We start from the raw sequence: 27,610 nt of genomic DNA, 5'->3' as shown, positions 1-27,610 counted from the left end.
ACCAAGGAAAAAAATCAGGCCTTAGAAATGCTTTGTCACTACCTTCATGTACCCTACTGTGCAATAAATGGCAAGTCCTGGAGGCCAGGATACCTCTGAACCCCCACAGTGCTTCCTTGCCCACAGTGAGCAAGTGCCTGTGGACTAATGCAACTAAAAACATCCACATCTCCCACACTTCTTTCTGTAGCCTAGGGGAAAATTTTGCTTTTACTGGGAAGTTTTCTACAATTTCATCTGGTTGGCTCATAAAGTAACCTAACTGGCCCAACAGATGTCTGGGGCAATATTTCCCTAGAAAAACAGGACACTTCCTGTGCTGTGCCAGGAGTGTCCCATCAATTTCGAGCAGAAAAAGTGTTCAAAAAAAGTGCTGCAAGCATAAGAACCCAAGAGACAACTATATTGGTCCTGAAATGCTGCATTTTAATTGCTCAGAAGCATTGCTTTATAAAAATTCAGGAGTTCTTAAAGATACCAGTAAATCAGTTGCCTGCAAGTCAGTTCTGACTCATGACACCCCCACATGTGTCTGAGTAGAACTGTGCTCCACAGGTTTTCAATGGCTGATTTTTCAAAGAAGTAGATCACTAGACTTTTTTCCAAGGCACCTCTGGGTGGACTCAAACCTCCAACATTTCTGTTAGCAGCCGAACAAGTTAATCCTTTGCACCACCCAGGGACTCCTCTTAAAGATAGATCACTTTTATACTAAAATCCTTATCTGTCCCCTGGCTGTTCCTAAGTTTTAAAATCATATTGCTAAGGTTTGGAATAAGTCAGCTGTGATTTAGGCCAGGCCAATCTACAGAGTGCGCTGTATGGAAACAAAGTGCTGAGCCTGCAATGAGTGATGGGGCCGGGGCCTCCGTAATCATGGGCAAATCATTTCAGGACCTGTGCCTCAGTTTCTCCCACTACACAATTCAATTTGTAAGAAGTTTTTACCAGGACTGATATTTTATAGTTTCAATCAACCAGCACTCAATAATTAGCTATTAAATGAGTGAATGAAAAGACTAAAATACATCTTATTTTGTCTTCAATGTCCCCATCAGTAGCAGAGAGGGATTTACTGCTATTTATGTCATTTGTCATTATGGTTTTTGGAGCTCGACAGATTGAGGCTCAGTCAGACAGGTGTGAGCACTTCAGCAAACCCAACAGCTGAGGGGGAGGAGGCGGGCAGGTCCCGTGGTATGACTCTGCTGTGACCAGGAGGCCCAACTCCAGCCAGTCTTGACAGTCTGTTTACTTTTGCCAGATTTTTATTGTCCATAAACTGAGAACCCACCTCAGAATTTAGTTAGCCTCAGAAAATGAAAAGCCCAGTGCGCCCTGCCAGCAACACAGGGGTCTCGGGGTCTGTGCACTGGTAGCAGCCATCTTACATAGACTGTATCCTCTTATGTTTTTATAGTCTTAGGACCTCAGTGATTTAAATTAATTAATAAAAGACTTAAATCTTTTGGTGTACTCTAATTTCTTATAATATACCCAGTGCTTGACTTCTAATTTAGCCTTATATCACATGAGCTGTGCTGTGCTGCCTACAAGTAAGGGGCTGGCCACACATCTGGTGGCAGACAACAAAATTCTTCAAGATGCCTTGATTTGGCCTCTTATAAAAAAGAAAATGTCCACGTACTAGTATAGGAATAGACACAAAAAGAGGGAGGCCTGAAATACACTCAAAACTTTTTTTTTTTAAAGGATCTAATGAAGAAAGAAAAAGATGCAACTGAAGAAAACAAATTGTAAACTCTAAATGGCTATCAATTCTCTGGCCAAGCAGAAATTAGGTAATTTATCGTTCTAATGGTTTCAGTATCATCTGACCCAGAATAAATGAGATATACAAAGAGTGGGTATTGAGATAGTAGGAGAATGATTACAGTATAAATAAAATCAGATTAACGAAGAAGAGGCTGCTACAGATTCTTAAACTAACTTCAAGCCAAGCCTCGTGGCACCCTCCGTGTTACCACTTGTCTACGGAGATCCCCTATTTCCTGCCCGCAGTGACCACAGTCATCAGCCTGGGGGCAGTCAGTGAAGGGATGGGGGCCCCAGCCACACAGGGGGCTCCACACTCATACAGGGAGCCCAACCAGTTCCTGAGTGCCACCAAATTTGAAGAGGATGTACGAGCACACACAAGAAGGCCACACAGAGGTCAGGGGTCAGCCTAGTTGCCCTAAACTAAATATCCAGAAGGCCCCATTGCCCCCAAGGGGCTCCTAAACCTCTCACATGACCTCCCAGTATTCACATCGAGGCTGAGACAGTGTGGTTCTCCCTCAGGACGGAGGAAGCCTGGTCTAAGAGCAGGATCCTTCACACCTGGAGGCTGGAAGAGTTCAGTACCGCCCACTTCAACAAAACCAAAACAGCCAAATCGTGTCGGTTGCGACACACAGCAACCCTACAGAACAGAGTACAACTGCCCCATAGGGTTTCCAAGGAGTGGCTGGTGGATTCGAACTTAACCCTGTATGTCTGTATCCCTTTTTCTGCTCCGATATCCCTGCCAGACTTAGCCTTGTGTGTTTGTATCTCTTTTTCTGATAGACTAAAGATAGCCCTTTCTCTGGAGTTTATGAGTTGTTCCAATGGATTATCAGACCTAAGAAACATAGAAGGGGCCAGTACCTGCCAATTAGCTGTGGATGAATGCGGATGAAAGAGAAAGGGCTACGTGGAACAGCTGGCATCTAGAATGACCACAGGAGGGAAGCTGAAATTTCCGCAGGACTCAGAGTGGGATTTATATTCCACCAAATACTTGGCATCAGAGGTGGATGATCTCAGCCCCCTTGGACTGGTTTGCACAACTATGCAATGAGCAGGGTTAAAGAAAACACTGACCTCTCACAAAGTAACGATTTTTAGTCAGTCCTATTTATGGTTTCTCAACTAAAGCTCCCAAAATATGGAGTCAATGTTGCTTGTTCAACTGTAAACTAAAGGCAGATGACACTCCTGAACAAGGTTAAAAGTTAAATGATTAGACAGTTAGCCAACTCATAGTACTAAATTTTACTTATACCTACACATTTACGAATCCTTGAGAAAAGTTAAATATCCTGCAATCTACAATACTTCATTAATTCCTTCTTATACAAATACTATTACATGCCTTATATAATCTCTCATTCCCTCAGTTTATATATCTATGAATGGGGACAAATGAGAAAGTGAATATGAGGTGGCTTAACTCCCTAACAAGTAAACCACTACACACTCCGGAATTGAATTATTTTACTTTGAGAACTCAAAAGTACATCACCAAGCTCAGAATTTCTCCGAAACGACTACTATTCAGATCTATTGCTATGATCCTTCCAGTGACGTGGAAAATACCTAGAGGTGGAGCTTTCTCAACTGTTGAACAGCATTGACACAGCCCCAGTTCCTTCTGACGTCCAATGGGTGCTTCTAAAAGCCCCACTTACCAAATGTATAAAGGCTTTGATGCTGCTGTGTCCACAGTGTTTCAGTCATTCAGCCAAAGATCCATATATTTTTATTTTTATTTAGGTGGTGCTTTAAATACTTCTAAGTAAAAAGGTGTTTACCTGTGTTTTATTAACTATGCTAAGGCATTCGACTGTGTGGATTATAACAAATTATGGATAACATTGCCAACAATGGGAATTCCAGAACACTTAATTGTGCTCATGCAGAACCTGTACATAGATCATGAGGCAGTCAACTGAACAGAACAAGGAGATACTGCATGGTGTGAAGTCAGGAAAGGTATGCGTCAGGGTTGTATCCTTTCACCATACCTATTCAATCTGTATGTTGAGCAATCCGAGAAGCTGGGCTACATGAAGAAGAATGGGGCATCAGGATTGGAGGAAAACTTATTAACAACCGGCATTATGCAGACGACACAACCTTGCTTGCTAAAAATGAAGAGGTCTTGAAGCACTTACTGATGAAGATCAAAGACCACAGCCTTCAGTATGGATTACACATCAACATAAAGAAAACAAAAATCCTCACAATTGGACCAATAAGCAACATCATGATCAACTTAGAAAAGATTGACATTGTCAAGGATTTCATTTTGCTTAGATCCACAAACACCACCCATGGAAGCTGCAGTCAAGAAATCAAGACACATTGCATTGGTCAGATCTGCTGCAAAAAATCTCCTTAGAGTGTTGAAAAGCAAAGATGTTACTTTGAAAACTAAGGTGCACGCGACCCAAGCCATGGTGTTTTCAATCGCCTCATATGCATGTGAAAGCTGGACAATGAATAAGGAAGACAGGAGAAGAATTGATGCACTTAAGTTGTGGTATTGTATAACCAGAATGCTCCTTAGAAGCAAGGATGGTGAGACTGTGTCTTAACACACTTTGGACATGTTGTCAGGAGGGATCAGTCCCTGGAGAAGGACATCATGCTTGGTAAAGTACAAGGTCAGCGGAAAAGAGGAAGACCCTCAACAAGGTGGACTGATACAGTGGCTGCAACAATGGGCTCAAGCATAACAATGATTGTTAAGGATGGCATAGAACCAGGCAGTGTTTCATTCTGTTGTGCACAGGGTCACTATGAGTTGGAGCCAACTCGACGGGACCTAACAACAACAACAACAAATTGTGGTATTGGTGAAGAATAATTGAATATACCGTGGACTGCTAAAAGAATGAACAAATCTGTCTCGGAAGAAGTACAGTCAGAATGTTTCTTAGAAGCAAAGATTGCATCTCACATACTTTGGACATGTTGTCAGGAAGGATCGGTCCTTGGAGAAGGACATCATGCTTGGTAAAGCAGAGGGTCAGTGAAGAAGATGAAGACCCTCATTGAGGTGGATTGACACAGTAGCTCCAACAATGGGCTCAAGCATAACAACAATTGTGAGGATGGCGCAGAACTGGGTAGTGTCTTGTTCTGTTGTGCATAGGGTCACTATGAGTCAGAACTGACTCGACAACGCCTAACAACAAGTAGGCTGGTTATATCAGTAAGTTCCTGTGATGGTTAAGGTTAGGTGTCAACACGGCTAGGACATGATTCTCAGTGGTTTCCCAAATATTATGTAATCATGCTCCATTTTGTGATCTGATGTGAGCAGCCACACCTGCGGCTGTGGTCTGCACCCAAAATATACAGATGTTCTAGCAAAGTTTGCTTTCTCTCAGTCCTGCATCTGAATCATAATCCTCTAGTTCTTGGGAAGTGAGCCTGCCACCTGACCTGCAGATTTTACGATTCGACAGCTCCCACCACCCCATAAGCCAGAATTCTGCCATCTTGCTGATTTTGAGTTTGTCAGCCCCTGAAACAGCATGAGGCTCCAACCTGGCACCTAACTCACGGATTTGGGACTTGCCAGCCTCCACAACTGCATGAGCCATTTCCTTGAAATAAATCAATCTCTCTCTCTCTCTCTCTCTCTATATATATATATAGGAAACCCTGGTAGCATAGTGGTTAAGAGCTATGGCAGTTCAAATCCACCAGGTGCTCCTTGGAAACTGTATGGTGCCATTCTACTCTGGCCTATAGGGTCACTATGAATTAGAATCAACTCGATGGCAATGGGCTTGTTTTTTTTGTTTTTTAATATACACACACACACACACACACACATATATATATATATAACACCAAGCCTGTTGCCATTGAGTCAATTCTGACTCACATCAACCCTATAGGACTGAGCAGAACTGCCCCATAGTGTTTCCAAGGAGCAGCTGGTGGATTCAAACTGCTGACCTTTTGGTGAGCAGCCAAGCTCTTAACCTTTGTGCGACCAGGGCTCATATGCGTGTATATATATATATATATATATATACTTAACATGTTTTTTTTAACATGTATACATATATATGCATGCAAATATGTATGTGTGGATATAGATATAGCTATATACACTTCACTGGTTTTGCTCCTCTAGAGAATCCAGACAAAGATATCTGGTATCAGTAGTGGTTCTTGAGGAAAAAAATCTTAAGGATGAGTTTTCTGAACTGGTTCCCAAGTCTGGCTAGTCTTAAAGGCACTGATGCCTCTGCCTCCAGTAGTAAAGTAAAAAAAAAAAAAGTAGGCACTGCTAATCCATTGCATGAGATAGCAATAGAAATATGAAAAATACCACCAGTGGATAAAATGTGAGAGGCAAGGCTCTGGGTGATTGCATATTTGATATTTTCCTACAATTCTGACATAGTGAGAAGCTGGTTGGCTAGACCTACATTCACCGAAGTGGGGAAAGAAAGGGATGAGCTCAAAGCTTAGAGTCACAGCTCAAGTGCTGCATACAAAACCTGAAAATTTCCATGTGTGCTCTGAAAGAAAGCCTTATTTCCTGTAGTAACGGGGCTGATATTGCCAAACACTAAACCCAGAGTATTATTGTAAGAGTGGCTGAATTACAACACCAATTGAATTCCCAACCTCGAATGATGTCTGAAGTTAAAGTGAGGGCACTGATTGGGAAGAAATAGGACCTTAAAACTTAGGATGAGGACATACAGGCAAATAATCAGAAAGCTGGGGACATTGAGCCCCCATATTCCATTGAATCATTCCTGACAACAGAACCAACCCTCTTACTCCCATCTGAAAAAATTACTCCATCCTTGTCTGCTAAGCCACTCTCCCCAGTAAAACTATTATCCCTTTCACCCCCATCTGATGAGACTAACCCAGCTGTACCCGAAGAGTCTTTGTCTGAGATATTGCCTGGGGCAGCACCTGTGGTGTTAACCTGGGGTATTGCCTGAGACATTGCTGAATGTCCTCAGGACACACCCCCACTACCCATTCTTGCTTCTAGACCTATAACTAGACTAAAGTCCCAGGGAGCCCCAAAAGGTAAAGTACAAAATATGACCCAGAAGGAGGTATACCACACTACAAAAGAACTGCTTGCATTTTCTTATATATACAAACAGAAACCTGAGGAATATGTGTACGAATGGCTATTAAGGATGTGGGATAATGGTGCAAGGAACATAAATTTGGATCAGTCTTAATTTATTGACATGGGCCCGCTTAGCAAAGATTTTCATTCAATGTTTCAGCTCAAAAGGTTAGAAAACAATCTAATAGTTAACTGGTTGGTTCACCAAATCATGGATTAAGAAGTGCCCAACACTAAGTCAAATGAGCCCTGGTGGCACGGTAGTTAAGTGCTCAGCTGCTAATTGAAAGATCAAACCCAGAAGTTGTTCTGTGGGAGAAAGGTGTGGCAGTCTGCTTCCGTAAAGATTACAGCCTTGGAAACCCTATGGGGCAGTTCTTACTCTGTACTATAGGGTCACTATGAGTCAAAGTCAACTCGATGACATTGGATTTGGTTTTACTTTGGTTACACTGAATCAAGCTGAAGTACTAGACCTGCCTTGGTCTACTGTAGAAGAAGGTATCCAAAGGCTGATGGAAATTGTTGTGTTAGAATGCGTGTATTCGGTTGGACCTATAGGGGCTTATTAGGGATTTATTATAGGGGTTATTAGAGAAGCAACACATTACAATTCAGGTTCAGGAATGCTCAGGACACAGTTCTTCCATCAGGACAGCCTCTTCCTAGCCGCGCTCACAGGCACATACCTCTCTCTGGTCCTCGGCCTCTGCCCTGCTCAGCAAAGTGCTACAAAGGTTTTTTAGTTTTGCCAATAAGAGCCAGAGGAACCACACTATGCCAGTAAGCCTCGGCCTGAAGGCACTCAGCTTTCTCACTCTGTGGCCCATGGTTTCTCTCCCTCCACTTCTCATCATCTTCAGTAATACAGCTCTCTATCTCTGTCTCCTGGTTCCTGAAGCTTCTCGGTACAGGGATACTGGGTCCAAAGGACAGTCTGCTCTTGGCTCTTCTTCCTTTGTGGTGGTGGGATCCACTTCCTGCTCTGGAATTAGCTCTCTTTAAAGCCTAGCAGGATGGCAAAGCTGACCAGTCCCCTTGGTGAGCCACAACTACCTTATTTGCACAGTTCCACCCAATCATTCAGGTGGGAGTTAGAAGACCATGGCGAGAAAGGCCACACAAAAGCAATCCATCCTTTCACGTATATTCATATATATAATAAAGTACATCCAAAAAAAAAAAACCCCTTGCCATAGAGTCAATTCCAGCTCATAACGACCCTAAAGGACAGAGTAGAAGTACCTCATAGGGTTTGAAGAAGTGCCTGGTGGATTTAAACTGCTGACCTTTTGGTTAGCAGCCGTAGCTCCTAACTACTACACTACCAGGGTTTCCAATAAAGTACATAGGGATACAATTACGGATACTTCTAACACATAACCAAACACCTCACGGGATTGGTTTTCTGGGTGTGAAGGCTTAGGACCATAGTCTCGTGGGACAACTCAGTCAATTGGCATAATATAATTCATAAAGTTTATGTTCTCCATCCTAGTCTCGTAAGTAGTATCTGGGGTTTTAAAGCTTGTAATCAGCCATCTAAGATATAGTTATTAGTCTCTAGTTGTCCAGAACAAAAGAGATAGAAGGAAATCTAAGACTCAGAGAAGGCTACATGATCCACAGCCTCGTCTATCCTGAAACCAGAAGAACTAGATGGTGCTCAGCTACCATTACCACTACCAATTGTTCTGATCAGAGCCATAATAGATAGATCCTCATAGAATGGGAGAAAAATGTGGAACAGAGCCTCAAATTCCAAAAAAAATCCGGAATTACTGGACTAGGTAAGCCTAGAGGACTCCCTGAGACTAGAGCTCTGAGATACTCTTTAAACCTTAAATGAAATAATTTCCTGAGGTCACCTTTTAGCTAAATAACAGATTGGTTCCAAAATAAAGAGTATCACCCCTGAGTACTGTGATCCCTTAAAAAAATATCTATATGAGACAAAATGACCAGCAACTACTTAAAAAAAAAAAAGATGAGAAGGCAAAGGTGCAAGGAAACCAGATTATTGGAAATGAAACAACCAGAAAGGAAATAATGAGCATGTTTACACATTGTAAAAAATATAACCAATGTCACTGAACAATTTTTGTAAAAACTGTTGAACGGGAACCTACATACTGTGTAAACTTTCATGGAAAACACAATAAAATATTATTAAAAAAAAAAAAAGACACACAGCACAATTACAATTGCTACAGAAATAAATTCCCAATTCAAAATGTGAAAGGGATATAAACTGGTGATAATTACAATTATCCCCAATCCACCTTCCCCTTGGAGTAGAGTGATCATTTTGGAGATGATGACAATGGTATCTGGCCATTTACCTGATGACTTCTAGGTCTATGGAAGATTTTCAAAAAAACACTAAAAGCACAAATGCTTAAAGTAATACTAGGAACTCAACTACATTTTGCCTTTACTTCTTTGCCTTTTTTAATACAAGATGTCTTAGTTATTTAGTACTGCTATAACAGAAACGGAAACCCTGGTGGTGTAGTGGTTAAGTGCTACAGCTGCTAACCAAGCGGACGGCAGTTCAAATCCACCAGGCGCTCCTTGGAAACTCTATGGGGCAGTTCTATTCTGTTCTGTAGGGTCGCTATGAGTCGGAATCGACTCGACGGCTGTGGGTTTGGTTTTGGTTTTTTTATAACAGAAATACCACAAGTGGATGGCTTTAACAAACACAAATTTAGTTTCTCACAGTTTAGGATCCTAGAAGTCCAAACTCAGAGCACTGGCTCTAGGGGAAGGCTCTCTCTCTGTAGGCTCTGGAGGAAGGTCCTTGTCTCTCTTCAGCTTCTGCTTCCTGGTTCCTTGGATATCTCCATGTGTCTTGGCATCTATTTTACCCCATTTCTCCGCTGCTTGCTTGTTTAATCTCTTTTTATATCTCCAAAGAGATATAAAAAGATACACCCTACACTAATCCTGCCCCATTAACATAACAAAGACAACCCATTCCCAAATAGGATTATAACCACAGGCATGGAGATTAGTATTTCTGAAACAGGCTTTTGGGGGACATAATTCGATCCGTAACAAAAAGCTTTTAACATTTTTCCCTGTATTAAACTAAATGTAATCACTGTTTCTTTAATTGGTCTTCCATTAATTATTCTCAACTGCAGGAAGTTTATATTAATTACTAGCATTTTCCCTGAAATAAATATTCATTTATCTGATTTTAACATAGACCAAGTCCACCTCTCATAAAAAGTAGTTCTTTCTCCATTTACCCACACTAAGTTCATTTAAGTCAGAACAGTATTAATAATACTGGTAGGACTGTGGGTACCACACTCACAGCTGAGGGTCATGTGCAGATCCTGGAAAGCAGGCCTTGTGCCACCGGCAGGAAGTCTCCACAGCCATGCTGAGCCCGTTGCCCACCTAAATGACACCCTCCACATCCCAGCCTCCCCTGCCACACCTTCTAAAGCAAAGCAAAGCGTCCTGTATCAGATCCAACCCAAGGGATGTAGAATGCAGAACCCATTTTATCCTTAACTTTTGTCATGTATTAATAAAGCAATATTCCGTAGAATGCATTCATGAAAGAAGATCAAGCAAAAAGTGTTTGAGTGTTCCCAATTTCTAGTGGCAAAACATCAACAGTAAAAACCTTCCAATTGCATTAGAGATGGTGTAAAATTCTTAGAAGTACTTCTGAGTGTCTACGGGAAGAAGATAAGGTATTAGTTAGATCAGGAAGATGCTGAAACAAGCACTCACTAGTCATAGTCACCCAAATTGCAGGCTGGCTCTAATACACACTATTTTAAGTCATTGTTTTTGAGATGACACATACAAGCAGGAGTGTGAGCTGCAACAGGGCGTCCAGGGACAGACAGGAAATACTTTGGACAACAGGTACCCTAAGGGTGAAATCTCTACAGTTGTACTGAGGAGGTAAAAGCATGCACAGTACTAAACTTTAAGGAGTTTAATTTTTTGACAACTTATGCAAGACACAGAAAACCGGCTACAGGCAAGATCATGAGCTTTACCTAATATTAAGAAACTCTGTACTGTAGACTTCACCACTGAAGGCCCACTTCCAGGTACCCTGCTCTCTTCTTTGTTGGGGTGGTCTTGCCATATGCAGAAGACCCCAAATCGCCATCTGTGTCACACAGCCCCCTAGCCTTAGACCGTGGTCTAGCTCATCTCCGGCCATTTCACCTGGCTGCCCCACAGGTGTGGCAAATCAAGGCAACTAAGTGCAGACCTTTTCTGCTCAGAACAGCTCCTCATTCACCCAAACCTGAGCCAGTCGTCATTCTGGAACCCAAGCTCCCCTCAGTGCCAGCATCTCTCTGCTTCAACATACCTCAGTGTTTCATGGCACAGGCCTGACCATGCCCGGCCTGGAGCGGCCTCCTGGCTATCATGCAGGCTGGTCTTCCTGGCTCCTGTCTTGCCTCCCTCCACTCACTCCAGCTTCTGGCCCCAGATTCAACACCCCTCAACACATATTCAGTGGCACCCTCTTCCCTGAAAACCTCCCATGTTTCTCCACACACTACAGGGTAACCCACAAATAGCATTCAGATACTGTATGAATTGACCCCAGCTTTATTGACATCTCTTGCTTCCCTGCTCCAGCACCCTTCACTCCAGAACATTTGCCATTCCTTTAATTTGTTGTCAGCTCCAATATCCGGGCGCTCTGTGCACCTTTCCGGTGTTCAGAACACTCTCTCCCGACATCCACCCACCTAGAAAACTCCAATTTGTGCCTCCAGACCCACCTCATGGCACCATCTCTGAGAGAGTTTTCACAACCTTCCAGGCCCACTCTGGGCTCCCTCCATGCAATGAGCTGAGCTCTTGTCACAGTGGACAATGACTAAATGCATCCTGTGTGTCTCCTCCGTCTACCAGTCCTCTACAGGCAGGGGCTGTTTCTCATCCACCTTCATGCACCCCTTCCTTGCAGAGTGCCCAGGATGTAGCTGGAGTTCTAAATGTGTTTGCAATCATTTTTTATTTTCCTGCCGCTCCCTTTCCATCAATAGCTTCTTTGTCTTGGCGACTTATTTTAAGCATCTTCACATATTTTCAAAAGCCAAGGTTTACTGACATTGAGATGAGCTTCACTATCCTCTCTTGTGCTGGTTTATTTCTTGATTTGATGGGAGTATTTCATGCACTAAAGAAAATGGATGCAGAATAGGTGTGCTTGTCTGAGGTGCCTGGCAGACACAGGCACTGTGAGGACTTGACTCTGGAAACTTCACATGGAAACGTTCCTGTTGCATGTGATGGTCAGCAGTTATTCCAGTCAATGCCTGCATAATTCTTCTCTTAAATAATGTATTATCACCCTTAAAAGATCACAATTTCAAGTTTTTCTAACCAAAATATTTCCAATTTTTCCATTTCTTCACATTTCCCGACAGTGTCAGCTATTAGAATAACAGGAGGGCCAAGGGCCGAGCAAGCTGTTCTCCTGGTTGTCTGACCCCTTCTGCAAGCCTAGGCTTCAGCCCCACCCAGAGTCTATTGAAAGGGTAATGCCTAGGTCAGAAATGTACAGTAGAGGCTGGCCAGCCTCCAGTAATATGTATTGTTGTTAGCTACTTTTGAGTTGACTCTTTCTCATAGCAATTCAATGTACAACAAAATGAGATGCTGCCCAGTCCTGCGCCATCTTCACGATCTTGGTATGTTCAAGACCATTGTGGTATACATTTTGAGTCCCTTCCAACCTAGGGGGCTCATTTTCCAGCACTTAACTGCACAGTATTTTGTTGTGATCCACAAGGTTCTCATTGGCTAATTCTCAGAAGTAGATCACCAGGCCTTTGCTCTTAGCCTGCCTTAGTCTTGAGGCACCACTGAAACCTGTCCACCATGGGTGGCCTTGCTGGTATTTGAATACTGGTGGCATAGCTTCCAGCATCACTGCAACACCGGGCCACCACAGTATGACAAACTGATAGACAGGTGGTGGAATAATATGTATTATCTCTACAGTGACGTTTAGCTCTCAATTCTATGGTGCTTTTCACTTCCCTTCTTCAGTTCACATGTAAATCTTATAATTGCAAGGAGATTAGCTCTACCCTTCAACATATCATTCTTTCAGATTCCTAACTGGAGAGTGCTTTATAAAAATAGTTCCTGGGAGTTTCATTTAAAAAAGGAGGAACATAAAGTTTGGGAATCAAAGATTTGATCAAAATGAGGAAACAAAATAGAGATTTTTCTCTCAAAAAAAAGGTAACTGACTCAAATGCCACAATATTAAATGATGACAAGTTCTTCTAATGACAACCCAAAAGCACTCTGATGGCCCTTAAAGCACCTGAAACGCTTCACAAACCCACCTGAGCATGTGAAACAAATTTTTCTCAAAATTACTCCAGAATTTTACCATATGTTCGTATTTTTACGACACCACTGGGGAGATGGGGTGTCACACAGATGAGCGTGCGATAAGGAGGGGCCTGCCCTGCGAAGACCACCACTGCAGGAGACAGACCACCGCCCCTTCCCAGCACATGGGTGATCCACTTGGCAAAGGCAGTTCAATCAAAGCCCAGAAGTAAAGAAGGCCAAAATCATCCTTCTTAGAATATGATGACACAGGTAAAACGTTAACACAACAGAACAGAACTTGCAGAACAGGTAGCAGCTTTTGCACTTTTAAAGGGAAAATGTTGAAGCCTCGGTGCCCAAAGCTTTCAGGACAGGTCCTCCTGTCCCAATACCCAGCTTCAGAAGACAAGGAGAAGTATCTGAGAGCCCACAGTCCAGCACCATGCTGCCTCCTGCCTCTCTAGCTACATTAGTTTTTTTTTTTTTTTGATTAGTAGACTCAGGGAAAACCCTTGACTCCAGGTGAACCAAGCAACCCACCCAGGGTCAGCCCCTGGCCAGTGGGCACACCCTCCTAGATGGTCACTGGGCACTGCAATGCTTTGCATTCATAAACTCCTATTTTTACAACGGTGTTAGCAATCTTGCTGCCCAAATTTGACTAGCGTGTGAGAAGGAAGGCAATGAAGCAGGAGATGGGAAGAGGGGAGAGGGGAAGAAGGGGCGGGCAGCCCTGAGAACTTGGCCAGTCGTGGAAGCTACTCCCCTATTCCACCTTGACTTCCCCACAGCTGTCCCTGGAAATCTGAAATCTGTGAAAAACCACAGGGTGTGAGCTTCCTGGGGTCATGACAAAGTACAGTGGTCCCCAGGTTATGAATGTCAGACCTATGTACAACCCGTAGTTATGAACCGGCCCCCATACAGCCTATTCTATTAAAAATTCAAAGTACATGCAGTGGCTCACAATAACAAACAAGCTCTACTTTGTGACATTCTGCATCTCTGTGCCAGCTTCTCTTCTTTCAAAGACATCAGCTATATTGGATACGGTCATGCTCACAGGTACCAGGGGTTAGAACTTCCGCGTATCTGTTTGGGGACAAAATTCAACCCACAACACACAGCAAACTATGTATCAGGAAAAGAAGGGGGAAACTGTTCATTAAATGTCAGTCCAAGCCCAGACAGAACCCAGACACTTGCGAACAGCAGCTTACTATCCCAAGTGCCCAGCACCACCAAACAGCCTTTGACCAGAATCCTATCCAGCAGACACCTCAGCTAACACTTTTCAAAGGTACTGCCTGAAGTTCAATAAGGTGACAAAAAGCCCCAGGTAAAACCCCATGCGGTCCTTGTCCTGTTGCTGCCCCTGCCCTCCCACCCCCCCACACACACACTTGGCGATCTCATTCCTGTCAGCACCCACTGCCCTCTCCCCATACCCCCAGGGCTCCCACCTGACAACACTTAATGATTTTCCACGTCAAATGAGCTTCACTCCTCAAAGTCCACTCAAACACTCCTAACCTTCTGGAGGTCAAAGCCTTACTGAGGATCCAATCAAAGCCTGGGGTTAGAACCTCTGCTCAGTGGCTGTGCCCCTCCATTCCTTTCTGCACCGAATCTAGAGCTCATCGGCATGCCTGCAGTTGTAAGAATCATGCAATTCTGACAAAGTTCACGGATCCCTAAGGGTCCTTTTGAAAGGGTGAGCAGTCCGCCACTGTGCTGGGGTGAAGCCTTTCGGCAGGGCATCCCACACTGGCTGGAGAAGTCGCCGGCCGACAGGCAACAGGCTGTGTGGGCTGCTTGGCGACGCCTGGGCAGAGGCACTGATGCAGCTCTGAGGACAACAGCTGCCACAGGCAAGTCATCCCAAGGAACTCACCTTCGCAACCCACACTCGGCACTTCGGCACCTTTGGTCCTCGTGACACAAAGTAGGGCAGGGAACAGGCAGGCAGGCAGGCAGGCAGGCAGATAGACAGATCATGCAAAATCTGCCACTATGAGAACCCTACCACTTCACAGTGCAGCAGAAGTGAGTGACATCACCTACACAAGGCTGCCGCTGCTGCTGCAAAACCCATAAAAAACAAAGCTATTTCTAACCTCCTGCACCATGGAAAATACACACACCGGCAAGCAACCAGAATCTCTGAAAGGTTTATTTTCACACTCTTTTCCCCACCCAAGCCTCCCCCACAGAACTTGTGTTGGCTTTTTAGCAGTCTGACGATACTGTGTGAGGTATGGGCTGAGGAAGCTGCTAACAGGGTTGATTTTACGGCAAGATGTGAAGGTGTTTTTCTGACATGACTCTGTCGACTTGATAAGAAAATAATATAATCCAGTAATAAAAGAACAGAATCCAAAAACCAGGCTGAGACCATCCCCAAGTGCCCAGGCCAGAGAGAAATTGTAGCGGTAACAGTCTCTCTTCTGGCCTCTAAAAGCAGCCTTCTTCCTCCAGCCTACCTCTTGCTAGTTTTGTCTAATCCATCTTCTAAACCTCGGGGACACAGCCTTCTGGAGCCCTCTTGTGTCTCTATTCTTCTCAATGCCACTCTTAACATGAGGGAAAGAAGTGGTCTAGGGCTCCTGACCTTAGCCCCTACTTCTCTGGCAGACCTGGAGGCAAGCCAGAGGCCTGAGGTCACAGAGCCCAGAGGAGAATCAGAACCTGTTTAACTAGGACCCTCCCACCACTGCCAGCCTCTCAGGCAGACAGGAAATGGAGTGCAGACTCTGAACGGGCCTAATTTTAAGACACAATGCAAGCTCTCACTCAAGTTAGTACCCCTAGGCAATTTAGTCATTTACATTTTCAAGATTTAATCTATTTTACTCTGTGATGCCAGAGAGAGCTTCATAAGTTATATGGTGGAAATGCAAATTATGTGATATACCCGTGTAGGCAGCAGGACACAGATTCCCAGGGGAAGCTTTTCCCAGTACTACTGATCATCTCTGATTTTACCTTAAGGGTTTAAATTTAACACAGAGACAGAAAGTTAAGAGTGGCCAAGATTACCTTCTTCATTGCAAAATGTCTGTCCACTGGGACTGTGGGTCTCACGCCGCTCTGGAACCCACCGTCTGCTCCAAGCCCTGTAAAGGCCCCTTGAAGGAATTAAAGAGATGCCCACCAGTCCCCAGTCTGAGGCCTGTCCTCAGGAAAAGGACAGGAAACGGGCAGAACCTGGATGGGCCTTGTGGAATCCTTTCAAAAAGCCCCCTTAATCCTGAAAGAGAAACAAGGGCCTCCACATTCCTCCCTCTGTGAGAGCTTGCCTCTGGGTGAAAAACAGTAACTAACACTTTATGGAGTCCCTATGGCATGCTGAATGCCGAATTAGGCATCTTCCGCAAAATTCCACAAGATAAAAGTTACCCCACTTAAAGACGAGAAAAGCTGAGACTCAGGAGGGTCAGTGGGGCTCAGGTGACCAAGTAAAGCAGGCCTGGATAGGAGGGCCATCTGTCTAACTGCAGCTGCCTTCCCACCACCCTCACACAGGCAACGTGACAAGGCACAGCTTTACCTTAATCAGGATGTCGAAACTTAAAAACGTGTTTGATAACAACCTGAGCACGGGGACCCAGCCCAATCTCAAAACCAAATCCATAGTCCAGCATCCTGTGGGACAGGCATCTTCTACAGGTCATGCAAAGCCCTATCGCCCGGGGTCTGCTCAGCCAGCTGCCCACACCCACAGAGAGGCAAGGCCCCGGGCACCCTACAGCACTTAGTGATGTGTCAGTAAGGAACACGACCATGCAAGTAACAGAGCAACAACAGATATCAGGACAGTCACCTCCAGAGGTGCGGTCCTCGACACGTCAGATGCACAGTAATGGCTGCTCTGCCACTCAGGAAGCGCAACACAGCCACACAACTCATTTAAAAGCCACAACCGGACAGCTGTCAAGAAACAGCATTCCATTACCAGTTCTGAAAACAGTTAAACAGCCAGCAGAAAGAGCTAGCCCCACATAGATTAAATCAGGTATTTAGGTAATTTGAAAGAATTATTTCTAGTTTTGTTGAAATTTTGTAATTTAGGTTGCACGGCGCGGAGAAGCACAGTCCAGCAGGTGTTCAGTGACCTGGAAAATTCTACTGGAGGATAGTTCTAGGGCTGTGGATAGAGTGGGTGGGGACTGTACTTGAGATGAGGAAAGGGAAGATAAAGCGCACACCCGCACTTCGATCACCCCTGACAGGCCGAGTTGGTGCCCCCATAGTGAGCTCCTGCTGGGTGTGCCAAATCATGGAAGAAAAGTGGTGCCAGGGATTCATGTTCTCCAAGTCGGAAGGGATGCAGTCTTCACCCCACCCCTCCATGCCGGGTTGATAAGGGGATCACGTGAGCACCCAGTGCGAACACTGGGGCACGCAGGCTGAGAGCCCACTGTGCGCTTACTGCCTTCCGTGAGGGCTCAAAAAAGGTGCTCCACATTTCCAGACACTGACAGTGAAGTCTACTCTAGAAAGAAAGGAATGGCTCTCAACTCAGCAACACAGACGAGCTGTGCTCACCACGGAATCAGAACGGAGCTTTTATGTAGCACATGCTTTTTAGCGCCCACGATTCTGGAAAGGTTCCAAATGTGAAGCCCATTTAAATGCCAGGGTCTGCATGCCTTGGTGAGGAACAACATTAGGTTAAAAAAAAAAAAAAAGAAAAAAATTTTTTTTTTCTAATTCCATAGCAATCGTAAGTAAAAGGGCCTGGAGACATGCTGAGAGCACCTCCCATGTTCCTCATCAATGCATTTCATTTGAAGGACGTGCCAGGCACTGCTCTAGGCCTTGGAAGGAAAAAACACACAAAGAAAATAAACCCTTGCCCTTATAAAAGTTACACTCTAGTAGGGGATTTGCCATCAGCAATGACTCATACTTGGCAATACGTAAAGGCACATTAAAATTTTAGAAAAATTTAACACCTGTCATTCTACAGAACGTCTTACTTTCCTGAAGACTTACACATACTTCACTTGATGTCCTGGCAGTCACGCAGGAGAGCAATCATATAACAGAAGCCCAGGGAGAAGAGCTGGGGGATGGAGGTGCGGGGTAGAGGGGTGCTCCTGGTATTCTCTACAGCTCTTCCCCGGCACCAGGCTGCCATTTTCACTGACTGCCTGCCCACAGGGCCAGGCTGGGCTCTGAATTGGGCTTTTAGCCCCACCCACTACACCCACCCCACCAAAGAGGTAGCACGTGCACACAGGCTCACAAATTTAACAACAAATGGAACAAACTAGGAGGCCACTCCCATTTCACAGCACAGACCAACGTGACACCGAGAGGAGTAAGGCAAGCCTGCCTACAGCACACCCCAATAGCTGAGGGAGGGAAAAAAGCACAGGCATGCAGCCTGCTGTGGCGGCAGGCGAGCACACGAGCACGGGCAGTGAGCGAGCACAGCGGCTCGCTCACACCTCCAGGGATCCCCACATTCCAGAACTAGGAGGCCAAGCCAAGCAAAGAATTTAGAATGATAGAATGATAAACAAAGAACCGCATTGCTCCCTACTCTTAAATGTTTTTAAGTATCTGGGCACTAAATGCCCAGGCTCAGCAGTAAATACAAGTTGAATAAAAAGACTGTTTTGCCTCAGGAATTTGAGTAAATATAAACATATGACTTCATATACATTCACGACCCACTGTGAATGTACTCATGTGTAAAGCAAGGAAGAAAAGTCACATTCAGTCTGATACCATCAGGAAAAGCTGGGGTAGGCAGACAGTTTCTGAACCTAGAAACTGGTACAACTTTCTTCAGATGAAAACCATCAGAATGGCTCGTGCTGTGACAAAATTTTAAAAGTCACAGAATTGATCACAGAGAAGTCTTAAATTCTACTCACCTTTTAATCTGTTTGAAGACTGATGATGGTTCTTGAAAACGGCCCAGCCAGGAGATAGAAATTTGAGGTGATAAATGTAGAGTTCCAACTACTAGAATGAAAAATAAAGGATTTCAGTGAACCATTTCCTGGTTTCTTTTAGTTAATCATCCCCCAATCACCCCCCAAGTTCCAAAAAATTCTGGAGGGCTGTCAAGATAAAAGGTACAGATCCCAAAAGTAATAAAATAAGAATACCAAGAGAAGTGTCAAGGAATGAAGAGTGAAAAATTATAGCAAAGCATCTGGGTAAAGGGATGTGATTGCTTAGTAGCAAAATTGCACTCTGAACTTGATAGCAGCCAAAAAAAAAGGGAAAACAAGAACTATGTTTTCATGTTCCAGTGAAAGGAAGCACCCTGTTCATTCAAAGCCACGGGCCTCTTCACTGTGAGCCATAGAGGATATTCCTGCACGTCCTCCTACAGCACCACAGACAATAGGCAGCGAACTCAGTTTTCTTTTTAATTCACCCATCCATTGTCGTCGAGTCGATTCTGACTCACAGCGACCCTGTAAAACAGAGTAGAACTGCCCCATATGGTTTCCAAAGAGGGTCTGGTGGATTCGAACTACCGATCTTTTGGTGAGCAGCTATAGCTTTTAACCACTACGCCACCAGGGTTTCCTTTTTAATTCATAGACCTCCTAAATATGGCTGTGAAAAGACCATTTTCTTTCTTAGCATACAGATTATGTTGAGACCACATGAGGCACGAATCCTTAATTTTAAAGAGAGGTGGGTGCTGCTGCACCTTTCCCTCCCTGAGACTTACGGCACATTTTGTGGAAGCCACACTGGCCCTGCATTCGAGCAGATCCAGCAGGGGTGCTGAGTTCTGTGACTGTCTACAGGCCGTTTTCTACCCTGCCCTCCACCCTCGCTGGCAGCATGTCCTCGCATACTGCCCCTGGGCTTTGTCTGGCTCCAGTCCACACACTCTGACCCCAGCCCACTCAGGTGAGCCTGCAGGCGGACTAGAGGGAGCAGTGCCATGTATACTCAGGCAAGCTTTGCCTCAGATGCTGCCAGCACCACTCAGCGCTCAGCCTGCCAGCTTGCACCATGGCACTGCTGCTCAAGGTTGACTAAGCCTCCATCTGTCCAGCCTGTGTGCACAGTGCGCTCTACAGGAGACCTGTCCCTTAAGCATATTCCTGCCAAATGTCCCTCCTGAGCAATCCGCCAGCACTAAGCTATTCCACCAAAAACATGGCTGCATGTGGCTTGAGGGCCCTGTGTGAGCCCCTGAAAAAAGCAGCCCAACACTTAGCTGATTTGTGTAACTTCTTCTCGCTAATAGTGTGAACTGCTGCCTGACTCTCCTTTCTCTTCCTTTTTCTACCCACCAGAAGAAAGAAGCCCTGGTGGTGCAGTGGTTAAGAGTTCAGCTGCTAATCAAAAGTTCGAACCCACCAGGTGCTCCTCAAAAACCCTATGGGGCAGTTCTACTCTCTCCTCTAGGGTTGCTATGAGTCAGAATCAACTTGACAGCAGCGGGTTTGGTATTGATTTTTTGGGAGAAGAAACAATCCACTCTTGATTTTCCAGATCACAGTGTTTGCTCCTCAACTGGGGATGCGCTAGTCAGTTTTCCTAGGATTCAAATGCTCTGATATCTTGGGAATCACTAGAAATAATTGTAGAAGGCAGAATTCTAAGATGGCTCCTGCTATGGATTGAATTGTGTCCCCCAAAAATATGTGTACCAATTTGGCTAGGCCGTGATTCCCAGTATTGTGTAATTGTTCACCATTTTGTGATTTTCTTATGTGTTGTAAATCCTATCTCTATGATATTAATGAGATGGGATTATCGGCAGTTATGTTAATGAGCCAAGACTCAATCTACAAGATTAGGTTGTGTCTTAAGCCAATCTCTTTTGAATATAAAAGACAGAAGCAAGACGAGACACATGGGGAACTCATACCATCAAGAAAGCAGTGCTGGGAGCAGAGCTCGCCCTTGAAACCTGGGATTCCTGCGTGGAGAAGCTCTTAGACCAAGGGAAGATTGAAGACAGGGACCTTCCTCCAGAGCCAACAGAGAGAAGGTCTTCCCCTGGAGATGACAGCCTGAATTTGGACTTCAAGAACTGACTCGACAGCAGCTTTTTTTTTTTTTAAAAGATTACTAAACTATAAGAGAATTCTGTTTGTTGAAGCCATCTACTTGTGGTATTTCTGTGATAGCAGCACGAGATGACTAAGACAGCTCCCAAAGAGTCATGCCTTTGTGTGGCCTCTCTTCTGAGTGCAGGCAGGAACCGTAACTTGCTTCGAACCCAAAAGACTATGGCACAGGTGAAAGCAGGTCATGGCCTGATGAGATTACCTTATATAAGACTCCGTCTCCTCAGACTGCAGAGTGAGAGTCCTTGTGACTGTGGAGAAGTGGGCAGCCATGCTATGAGAGGCCCTGAGAGGGGCCATGCGGTGGGGAACATGAGCAGCCTATAGAAGCTGAGAGCAGTCTCTGCCTGACAGCCAACAAGGCAACTGGGACTTCAGTCCTAAAACCACCAGGAAATGAATTCTGCCAAGAATTTGAGTGAGCTTAGAAGTGGAGTCTTGCCAGTCAGTCCTCCAGATGAGAGAGGATCACAGCCGACACCTTGATTGCAGCCCATGAGACTCTGAGCAGAGGACCTGGCTAAGCTATACCAGACTCCTGACCATGGAAACTGTGAGATCATAGATGTGTGATGCTTTAAGCCAGGAAACTTACGATAATTTGTTATGCGGCAAAAGTAATAAAACTAGTTTAGTAATTAGCTAAATATAGGAACATTTAAAATACATACGTATATATTAAATGCATACATAACTGTGCATCAGAAACAGCCCTACCTCCATCCAAAAGTGAAAAGTTATTTCTCCTAGTTGGTGGCTATCACTACCATCCTAGCACCCCAAGGCCTTGCAGAGCATGGGCACATGGCAGGCCCTTCACATTTTAAAAAATGTACCAAACTAAAGGAATTACAATTTGTCAATGTCTAGTCCCTACAATAAGGCCAGAACAAGTGAATTCATTCAAACCTTCAAAACAGAGCTCAGAAACTCAAAATGAATTTCAAAGGAGGTGGCAGATAATTAGCCCCATGCCCTTCCCACAAACGATGAATATGTAATTTCTCCACTACTGACTCTCTCATTCTGCCTCTGAGCGTGAATCAGTGCTTAGCAATGCTGCTCAGTAGTAACTACTTTTGCCAAATACCCTTGCCACTTCTCTGGCATTTAGCTATCTGATGGCTAAAGGTTTTAAACAAAAAATTCCCTAAGAAAATTTTCAAAGAAAAAACTTGTGGCTCATTCTTAACTTTCCATTCATATCAATAAATTTTTCATTCCCAACCAAAATGACAAACTTATCTCGGTCAAATGACACAGATCTATTGAAACAAAATGCTAATCCGACTTCCCGAGAAGCCACGTCAAAAGCTCTTTAAGACTTTATTTTAAAACGAAGATTTTTAATCATTTTAAGCTACATTTTATTTAAACTATGTTCACAATGGAGCCCCGGTAGAGCAGTTCGAATTCACCAGCTGCTCCTTGGAAACCCTATGGGGCAGCTCTGTTCTGTCCTACAGGGTAGCTATGAAGTCAGAATTAATTCATTGGCAAGGGGTTTGGTTTTTGTTTAAGTTTAAAATAAAAGTTGAATGAATAAATATATTTAGTTTTTGCTACATTTGAGAGAAAAATCGTTTTGATTACAAAGAATATTGTGGATAAAGCACGTCTATTTCAGATATTGGAAGGACTAGTTTTAATTAAAAGGAATATTCTAATCAGGGGGTCAAGATGGTGGAGTAGTCAGAAGCTTCCTGTGGTCCCATTTACAACAAAGACCCCCCCAAAAAAACCAAGAGAATCGATTATGTATCATAATCTAGGAGCCCTGAACATCAAAGGCAAAGACGAGGAATTGGAGGGTCCAGAAGCAGTGAGGATTTGCCAAACCTGAACCAGGGGGAACGGGCACCCTGCAGGCCGGGATCGGCCGGCACCAGTGGTGAAGCATTCGGGATGCATTTTCTACACTGGGACTACACTGAGACTGAGCAGTGGAGAGCCTACTCATGCCTCCAGAATCAGCGAAAAGTGACACTCAACTGGCAAAAGTACATGCATCTAACCTACTGAGTGGATCAAAAAACACGCCTTTGGGAAAAACTTCTCTCCCACTTACCTGCCCTCTTCCCACACTACACTGGGTCTGAGCTATCTTCAGAGATTGCCACATCCCCTGGGCCAGAAGTAAGACCTCTCATGTGCCCTGAGCCATTCTCCCGTCCTTGGAGAGGGAACGAATTAACAAACAAGCAAAAATAATCTGCCAACTCCCCTAAGTCAGGAACTCAGGGCAGAAATAGCTCCTTTGCCTACGCACAGGCATAAGTGGTCCAAGGACTCTGAATGCCTTTCACTCCGGCATAGACCTTTGTGGGCCCATTTCAACAGTGTAAGCCCCCATTAGCACAATACATCAGGGTATATACCTGAAGTTTAACATCAACTGTTTCAGCTATATGGGGGAGAGGCAGGTTTCTGACATTTGACACCTCTCTACAGGGTCGCTGTGAGTTGGAATCGACTTGACGGCACTGGGTTTGGTTTTGGTTCTACATATTAAGCAGGATCCTTACCTACCTACATCAGGGGCCTGAGGGCTGGTGGCTCCACCCACACCACCTAGCCACCCACAACAGGGGTCCAAGAATCAGTGGTGTCTCCAGTCCTTACAGCCAGCAGCACTGGGTGTCCACAGTCCAGCTGCAAAACCCAACTACCAGTGTGCTCTACGGAACAGGGACATGCTTTCCTCACAGACACTCAGAGGCAGTTGTCAGCCTCCTGCCTTGCTCAGCACATGAACCCCTACTGCAGCCAAGATACCTGTACCTACACCAATCACCCCTGCTCATCTAGGACTGTAGGTCAGAGCATGCACCACATACTGAGTGACCTAGACACCTGAGCTAAATCCGTACAAGAAAAGTAAACAGATTCCTGGGCTCACATACCTAGTAACAGCTCTAACCACCTGCTGACAGGATGTTAGAGCTTCAAAGGTCCCAATAATCAAACTAGCTCACTTGAGCAGCCTATTTGGGAATAAAAAACAAGAAGCTAGATAACACTAGGCAAACATAAAATAAATAAATACAATAATTTATTGATGGCTTGACGACAATAATTATCGATGGCTTGGCAACAATAGTAAATAACAAACCCCATAAAGAAGCATACCATGATGACTTCAGAAAGCTCCCAAAACAAAGAATTAAGAAATCTTCCAAAGGAAGAAAATTTCTTGGAATTACCGGAGTAGAATAGAAAAGATTAATACATGGAAATCTTCAAGATCAAGAAGGAGATCAGGCAAACTGCAGAACATGCCAAGGAACACACAGACAAAGCAATAGCAGAACTAAAGAAGATTAGAGAAGAGTATAATGACAAATTCAATAGGCTGAAACAATCCATAGAGGGACAGCAAAGAGAAATTCAGAAGATTAACAATAAAATTTCAGAATTACACAACTTAATAGAAGGTCATAGATGCAGAATTGAGGCAATGGAAGTCAGAATTAGTGAAGTTGAAGATAAAGAACCTGACACCAACATATTTAAGGAAAAATAAGAAAAGAATTTTAAAAAACCCTAAGAATTATGTGGGACTATCAAGACGAATCAGGTTGGGCTGGGTGGGTATCAAGACGAATAACCTATGAGTGACTGGAGTACCAGAACAGAGGGGGACAACAGAAAACACGGAGAGAATTGTCAAAGATTCGTTGGCAAAAAATGTCCCTGATATTGTGAAAGATGAGAAGATATGTATCCAAGATGCTCATCAAACCCCATACAAGGTAGATCCCAAAAGAAAGTCACCAGAATATATTATAATGAAATGCAACAAAACCAAAGATACAAAGAGAATTTTAAGAGCGGCTAGGGATAAATGAAAAGTCACCTACAAAGGAGAGTCAATAAGACTAAGCTCAGGCTACTCAGTAGGAACCATGCAAGCAAGAAGGCAACGGGATGACATAAAGACTTGAAGGAAAAGAATTGCCATCCAAGAATTACATATACAGCAAAACTGTCTCTCAAATATGATGCTGAAATTAGGACATTTCCAGATTAAAGGAAGTTTAGAGGATTTGTAAAAGCCAAACCAAAATTACAAGAAATAATAAAGGGAGTTCTCCAGTTAGAAAATCAATAACAGCAGATAACAACCCAAGATTAGAACACATGACAGAGCAACCAGATATCAACCCAGATAGGGAAATCACAAAAATAAATCAAAGTAAAAATGCTCAAAACAGAGAAACAGAGATGTTATTATGTAAAAGATGAAAATATTAAAACAAAGAGGAACTAAAAGTGTATTCAAAGATATTTCATATGAAGAGGAAGTCAAAGCAATACAAAGAAATAAAAGATTGGTTTAAACTTAGAAAAATAAGGGTAAATATTAAGGTAACCACAAAGGAAACTAACAATCCTACACATCAAAATAAAAAATAAAATAAAGACTCAGCGAATACAAAATCAACAATAAAAAAGAGGGAAGAAAATATATAAAGAAAAACAACTCAGCACAGAAAATTAAGTGGGACAAATAAACTGGCAACAACACACACACACACACACAAAGATATATAAATAGACAAAATGCACCGGTAAAGACACAGAGTGACAGAATGGATAAAAAAATACAATCCATCTATATACTGCCTGCAAGAGACACATCTTAGACTTCAAGACACAAACAAACCAAAACTCAAAGGATGGAAAAAAATATACCAAGCACAAAACAATCAAAAAAGAGCAAGAGGAGAGGCGGGACCAAGATGGCAGAATAGCAAGTTCCTCTTACAACAAACTTCAGAAAAAACAAGTGAAACGATTATATTTATGACAACTTCAGAGCCCAAATATCAAAGGCAAAGTTAGAAAATGGACTGAGGGGCAGGGAGAATCAGTTCAAAAGGGGAGAGGAGTTGCCGGATCTGAATCACCAAAATCACTCAGGCACCATTCCCAGGAGTGGCTGCAGCAGGCTGGTAGTAGCGTTTGGACGCAGTTACCTCAGGGAGAAGCAGCCAGCTGCACAACCTACTCACACCTCCATAACCAGAGAAGAACGGCGCTCTCGGCAAAAGCTAAGTAGTTGTGTATATTTCACCGTGCCCCACGCCCTCAAGCTGGCTTCAGTGGCTGTTGATTTCCCTGGAACTGAGATAGGCCCTATTGAACGCCTGGAGCCATCCTCCCGGCCTTGGAGAAGGAATAAATTCACAATTGGGGAAAAGATTATTTGTCAGCTCCACTAACCGGGCAAGCTCAGGACAGAAGCAGCTCCTGCACAGGCATAAATGGTTCATGGACTTCGAATACATTTACGCACCCATGGACCTCATGGGAGTATTTCAGGATAACAGGCCCTTGTTGGCAGACTCCAACCATTTCCGCTGTGCAGTGGACAGGTGGGTGTTTGATGTTAGACATTGTTTTGCCTATTAAACATGGTCCTAACCTACCCACATCAGGGGCCTAAGGACTGGTGGATCCATTCAGGTTACCCAGCGACCTGCAACAAGGGTCCAAGGATAACTGGTACCTCCCAGTCTTTACAAGTAAAAATATTGGGTGCCCATGGTCCGTCTGCAGAACGAACCCACCTGAACGCTCTAGGCAAGACAGACCCACTTTCCTCAGAGACACATGGGGGACAATTCTCAGCCCCCTGCCTTGTTCAGAGTGTGATCCCCTGATGCAACTTGATACTGGTACCTACACCAATCACCCCTGCCCCTCTAGGGCTGTAGGACAGAGGCTGTACCACACACTTGATGATAAGCTACCTGGATATCTGAGCTGAATTCATACAAGAAAAGTGAATGGACTCCTAGACTGATATACCAGATAACAACCCTAGCCATCTGAGGACAGGACATCAGAGCTCCAAAGGCAAAAATAATCAAGCTAGCTCACTCAAGGAACCCATTTAGGCATATCAAAACAAAACAAGAAACTATGATATGGTAAGCAAACATAAAATAAACTAATACAATAACTTATAGATGGCTCACAGACAACAGTCAATATCAAGTCACATAGAGAAACTGCCCATGATCGCCTCAACAAGCTCTCAAAACAAAGAATCAATGAATCTTCTGGATTAAGGTGCCTTCCTGGAATTACCAAATGAAGAATTCAAAAGATTAATACACAGAATTCTTCAAGACATCAGGAACAAAATTAGGAAGGAGATCAGGCAATATGCAGAATAAGCCAAGGAACACACAGTAAAGTAGTTGAAGAAAGGAAAAAGGTTATTCAAAAACATAATGAAAAATTTAATAAGCTACAAGAATAGAGAGACAGCAATCAGAAATTCAGAAGATTAACAATAAAATTACAG

General features: G+C 43.9%; 1 long non-coding RNA gene across 3 annotated transcripts in view; it reads right to left on the bottom strand.

The window, feature by feature from the left end:
- Window positions 1-27,610, bottom strand: part of LOC111749600 (uncharacterized) — a 183,009-nt gene that overhangs the window by 17,127 nt on the left and 138,272 nt on the right. For all 3 annotated transcript variants that reach the window (XR_010323509.1, XR_010323508.1, XR_002784837.2), the window contains one exon: window positions 19,123-19,213. This is a non-coding gene — a long non-coding RNA (uncharacterized LOC111749600). The remainder of the gene's footprint in view (window positions 1-19,122; window positions 19,214-27,610) is intronic.

Source organism: Loxodonta africana, chromosome 11 (assembly GCF_030014295.1).
Source record: "Loxodonta africana isolate mLoxAfr1 chromosome 11, mLoxAfr1.hap2, whole genome shotgun sequence".
NCBI lineage: Eukaryota > Metazoa > Chordata > Mammalia > Proboscidea > Elephantidae > Loxodonta > Loxodonta africana.
The sequence above is the reverse complement of the archived record's forward strand: the minus strand, read 5'-3'. Positions and strand labels throughout refer to the sequence as shown.